Raw genomic sequence first — 6,251 nt, forward strand, 5'->3', positions numbered from 1 at the left:
ATTATCTACAGACTACATATTTAATGACTGAATACATTGCATTGTATTGGATATTTTTTGTCAACGTTTAAGATGGAAGATACATGAAATAGTATTACAAATTATGCACACTGAGTAGATCTAATATTGCAAAATTGAGACCAAAATTTCTAAGCACAAAAGGCATTTTGTTGTTGTTGGTCTAATTCTCATCTATCAGTTTCCAATACTCCATAAGCTCTAAAAGTTGGATCATATTATTTAAAATGATTATCAGAGGGCAGACTACATCTTCAAAGTATATGTAGGTGAATAACATACTCTGAAGATGTAGGTGAAATGAATAATCTAGATTTTAAGTTATGGTCTATAATTCTGGTTCTTTCACTTATTCTAAATTGTTCTGTATTAACTATACAACAATAATACAAAAAGTTCTTTTAGTCACTAAATTCATTGAACAAGATTAAAGACTATCCAGTTATACTAAATTTTACTATAAATACCAGCAGGAAATTCTAACATGTTTCTTTACTTTCAGAATCAAATTTATTAAGACAGTTCAACTTTTGAGAATTCTCATCTTAGTAAAACAATTATTTACTGTTACTCATTTTATATTCAAATCAGAATAGCTCAACTCAGTTTGGAAATTTAAACTAGCTATAAAGTAAACCATGAGTTGTTAAACCATGAACCATGGACCAAACTCAGCCTGCCACCGGGTTGGGCAATTTACTTCCATAGTGATATTACTTGGGAAACCCAAGGAGGGGTCATATAAGTCAGATCCAACTCAACAGCAGTGAGTTAGGGTTTTGTTTGGTTTGGAAACTAAGAATGATTTCAACATATATAAGCTATTTTTTAAAAAATAAATAAGAATACTTTTAAAGTTAAAATACATGAAATTTAAATTTCAGTGCCCATAAATAAAACTTATCAGAACACAGCCATGTCCATTCAATTTGCATATTCTCTATGGCTGCTCTCTATCTACAACAGAATTGTATGGCTGCAACAGAGACAGTGTGGTCCACAAAGTCTAAAGTAGTTACTATCTGGATCTTTACAGAAAAAGTTTGTTTACCCCAGATTTAAACAAACAATACATATTCTCTAGAAGGTGTATAGTCGATGACAAATAGGAATTATTTTGTTATTTAAAAAATGTTAATATAATGGTTGATTTGGGGGCAAATTTATAACAAGAAGTTTAAATCATTACAGGCAAATATCCCAAATGTTAAAGAAGATGATGTTCTCACTACACTAAAATGAAAAGGAAGGGAAGATGCTACTACAAACTTAGGCTCCAAGCAATTCCAGAAACTCCAAGTTTGGAGCATGGTACCACACAACATAAGAAGTACCACCAAATTCCTGAATAAGACAGAAGCCTTCTACCCAGTTTGCCTCTCTAATTTGAGCATATAGAATGTACTCTATGGAAGCTCTGGTGGCGTGGCGTAGTGCCTAAGGCACTTGACTGCTAACCAGAAGGCTGGAGGTTCAAACCCACAAGCCACTCCTCAGAAGAAAGGTTGGGCAATCTACTTCTGCAGTGATACCGCCTCGGCAACCCAAGGAGCAGTCGCTATGAGTGGGATCCGACTCAACAGCAGCGGTAAGTAGGTAAGACTATGAGAAAACATTGTATTGGATCCTGTGAGAGAAATAATGATGACTAAGAAATGGTTGTTACAATCAAAGATGATGATTTAATGGAAGAGCTAGATGGTTAGGCAAAATGCTATGGAAATTATCTAGAGCTCAAAAAAAAAAACAAAAAAACAAAACCTTACTGCCCTCAAGTTGGATCCAACTCATAGCAACCCCTCCTTGGGTTTCTAAGGCGGTATCACTATGGAAGTAGATTGCCTAACCTGCCTTCCGAAGAGTGGCTGGTGGGTTTGAACCACCAGCCTTCTGGTTAGCAGTCAAATGTCTTAGGTACTATGCCACCATAGCGCTTAGCATTGGAAAACACTGTAAAAAAAGATAATGATTAATTAGGCCTTAGAAAATAAAAGAATATTTATATGAGGATAGGGTAAAGCTGAGATAAAAGCAAAGATTTTCCAAGACAAGGAACTGTCAGGACCAATGATAGAGAAATGTAAAAGGATATGAAAATTTTAGGAAGTAGGTAGTTTTGTTAACTAAACATACAGGGTAGAGAGACAGCTCTAATGCTGGAAATATCAATCACTTTTCAAAGAGTATGAAGAGTTTTGTAAGCTGTGCTAAGGAAATGGAACATTTTTCTATAGCTACTTAAGTTTCACCTAAGGTTTCTGGATATGTGATTAAGGCAAATTCTTTAGTGGCTTGGGAAGAGAATTCTAGTGGCCATAAATACACCAAACCAAACTCACTGCTGTCAAGTCGAATCTGACTCATAGCGACCCCTCCTTATGTTTCTGAGGTAGTGTCTCTTCGGAAGTGACTGCCCAGTCTTCCTTCTTAGGAGTGGCTGGTCAATTTGAACCCACCAAGGTAAGCAGTCAAATACCTTAGGCAACATGCCTAAGAGCTCCTAGTGGCCATAAAAAAAAGATGAAACAAAGAGAGGATATCATGGTCACTGGAAAACTAATGAGGGGTCACTGCAGTAGTCCAGGATGAAGACAGCAATGAAGATAAGAAAGGGATAAGAAATCAAAATAGTACATCAAAGATAGAATCCAAAGTACAGTTGATCCTCATTATTTGTGGATTCCATATTTGTGAATTTCCCTGCTCACTAAAATAATCTGTAGCCCTAAATCAATACTCAGGGTGCTTTTGTTGTCATTCACAGACATGTGCAGAGACAAAAATTTGAGTTGCCCAATGCTCAGGTTCCCAGATGAGGTCATTCAATAAAGACAGAATCTGTATTCATGTTTCAGTTCTCATACAGTGAACAAGTGACCTTTTCTTGATCTATTTAGTGACATGTTTGTTTAATTTTTTTGCTTTGTGTTGATGACTTTGCTGTTTAAAATGGCTCCAAGTATAGTGCTGAAGTGCTGTCCAGTATTCCTAATCATAAGAAGGCTGTGATGTGCCACAGACTTGCAGGATTTCCCCTAAGAGCGACGGTTCAGTATTGACTAACTCAAGTGTTTGTTGCCACTATATAAAACATAGTTAATTACTGCCATCGAGTTAATTGGACTCACAGCGACCCCTCCTTGGGTTTCCAAGGCTGTGTCTCTACAGTAGATTTCCTAATTTTCCTTCCCAGGAGTGGCTGGTGGTCTTGAACCACCAGCCCTGTGGTTAGCAGTCAAAATGCCTTAAACACTACACCACCAGAGCTCCCATATAAAACATAACTATTGGAAATAACAAGTATCAACTATACTTGGGAGATCAGTAGAAATGAACATATTATATTAGTACCCAAATCTTGATTTCTAAAAGCCATTCATATTCAAAGGAACTAAAGTTCTTTGGAGAAATAATGAAATATACATATACAATAAGTTAAGAACATCTTGTTACATAAGAAAACAAGGACATGCTCAAAAACTGAAAGAGACACATTAAAAGGGCACAGAAACCAGCATGAATGGGCTCCTATTAGCTACATTTGGGTCAATATGAGTACAACAGAAAATAATAATGATAATGGACTATGAATGACACAATGGATAAAAGGAATTCTTCAGTCCACAATGTGACTCCAAAAGGAAATAATAGCAGTTAATAAATTAGAAAATAATCATTTTACCACAAATGTAACAATAGATTCAGGTTGTTGTTGCTAGGTGCCATCCAGTCAGCTCCAACTCATAGCAACCCTGTGTACAACAGAATGAAACACTGCCCAGTCCTGCACCAGCCTCACAATATTTGCTGTGCTTGAGCCCATCATCACATCCACTGTGTCAATCCATCTCATTGAGGGTCTTCCCTTTTTCCTTGATCCTCTACTTTACTTAGCATGATGTCCTTCTCCAGGGACTGGTCCTCCTGATAACATGAACAAAGCACGTAAGACGAAGTCTGGCCATTCTCACTTCTAAGGAGTATTCTGGCCGTATTTCTTCCCAGACAGATTTGTTTGTTCTGCCAGTCCATGGTGCATTCAATATTCTTCATCAACACCATAATTCAAAGGAATTAATTCTTCTTCAGTCTTCCTTATCCATTGTTCAGCTTTTGTATGTATATGAGGCAACTGAAAATACAATGGCTCGAGTCAGGTGAACCTTTGTTGTCAAAGTGACATCTTTGCTCTTGAACGCTTTAAAGAGGACTTTTGTACCAGATTTTCCCAGTGTAACGTATCGTCTGATTTCTTGACTGCTGCTTCTATGGGCATTGATTGTGGATCCAAGTAAAACAAAATCCCAGACAACTTCATCTTTTCTCTACTTATAGTGATGTTTCTTACTGGTCCACTTGTGATGATTTTTGTTTTCTTTATGTTGAGGTATAATCCATATGGAAGGCTGTAGTGCTTCAAGTCACCTTCACTTTCAGCAAACAAGGTTGTGTCATCTGCATATCGCAGGTTCTTAATGAGTCTTCCTCCAATCTAGATGCTGCATTCGTCTTTATACAGTCCAGCTTCTCAGATGATTTGCTCAGCATATAGATTGAATAAGTATGGTGAAAGGATATAACCCTGACACACATCTTTTCTGACTTTAAACCACACAGTATCACTTTGTTCTGTTTGAGCAATTGCCTCTTAGTCTATGTACAGGTTCCTAATGAGCATAATTAAGTGTTCTAGAATACCCACTCTTCACAATGTTATCCATAATTTGTTACAATCCACAGAGTTGAATGCCTTTGCATGGTCAATAAAACACAGGCAAATGTCTTCAGGTAAGCATCATCAGAAATTCTAAAATAATTTGGTAAAAGATTATCAGGGACAGAATATCCACACAGATTCAGAGCATCACCCCACAGATAGATTACTTATCAACTACAAAGATGATAGATACCTTTCACAATAAAGAAAACTGACAGACATCAGTGAACAAACCTAGCATCATCAGCAATGGAACAATATGACATGGTACACCTTTTGATATAAGGCAATGAGAAGGAAACAACACTCTGTAAGTAATATTTGTGGCAAAAAGGAATCTTAAGCTGAATATATTATACAAATTGTGGAGCATTCTATAAAACAACTGGCCAATAAAAAGTCAGAAAAAGGTAGGGTAATTGTCTGAATTTAAAAGACCAAAGGGCTATGGAAACAAAATTCAATGAGTGATAATTCTTTGGATTATTGATCAGAATTTTTAAAAATAACAGCTACAAAGGACTTTATTGGGACAATTTGAGAAAGCAGACTAAATATTCTATAAATTATAATATCTTTCATTTTTAAAATTTTCTTACTGTGATAAAGATATTGTTGGGAAGTGGTAAATATGGGGAGGAAGTGGGAGGGGAGCTGTTGCATTGTGGTAAACTGTGGTCAATGACATGAGACAAAATATATGTGAACTGCTGTATGGAGAGTGAATTTGCTCTGTAAATCTTCACCCAAATCACAATAAAAAAAAAGAAGAAGAAGAATAAATAAATAAATAAAGATATTGTAGTAATTGTAAGAGAATACAATGAAAAATGTAGGACCAAAATGTATCTACAACTTACTTTCAAATAATTCAGAAAAAAATTATTGTGTATTCTCACCACAAAAATCAATTGATATGTATATATCCATAAACAGAGTGAGAAAAAAGAACTGATAAATCTAAGTAAAGGGCTTACAGGTGTTCCTTTCATGAGTCTATCAACTTTTATGTAGGTTTGAAGCTCTTCAAAACAAAAATTTGAGAGTGGGTGGGAGAGAAAAGGACTTGAGAGGCAAAGAAAAGGGAAGAACCCAAGTCACAAAATTGGAAGCAGAGAATATTAGAGAAGATGGAGGCAGCAAATAAGTGAGATGTTCTATAAATTGCCCAGAACAGTACCTGACAAGACACAAGCAATCAATAAAGGTAGGTGCTCTTTTATTATTGTGATTAATCATCAAGAATGGGAACACAAAAAAAAAAAAAAAATTAAGAGGAAATAATAGGTTCTGTGTTTTGGATGTGATTTCTGATATCTAGCATCTGAAAAAAGTCAGCACCGGTAGTACCTGGATCCTACCATTCAGGCATTGAGGTATAGAGAGCAAAATAATATAGGGCAGGGGAAGAAGGAAGGTGGAAACTAAGATAATTAACTTCTGTACTTGATATAGGGAGCTCTGGTAGCATAGTGGCTAAGGCACTTGACTGCTAACCAGAAGGCTGGCGGTTCAA

General features: G+C 36.1%; 1 protein-coding gene across 1 annotated transcript in view; it reads right to left on the bottom strand.

The window, feature by feature from the left end:
- FRRS1 (ferric chelate reductase 1) overlaps positions 1–6,251 on the bottom strand; it is a 69,432-nt gene that overhangs the window by 45,091 nt on the left and 18,090 nt on the right. The window lies entirely within an intron of this gene.

The sequence above is a fragment of the Orycteropus afer genome, unplaced genomic scaffold (assembly GCF_000298275.1).
Source record: "Orycteropus afer afer isolate SDZICR_OR568_19922 unplaced genomic scaffold, OryAfe1.0 scaffold00033, whole genome shotgun sequence".
Taxonomy (NCBI): domain Eukaryota; kingdom Metazoa; phylum Chordata; class Mammalia; order Tubulidentata; family Orycteropodidae; genus Orycteropus; species Orycteropus afer.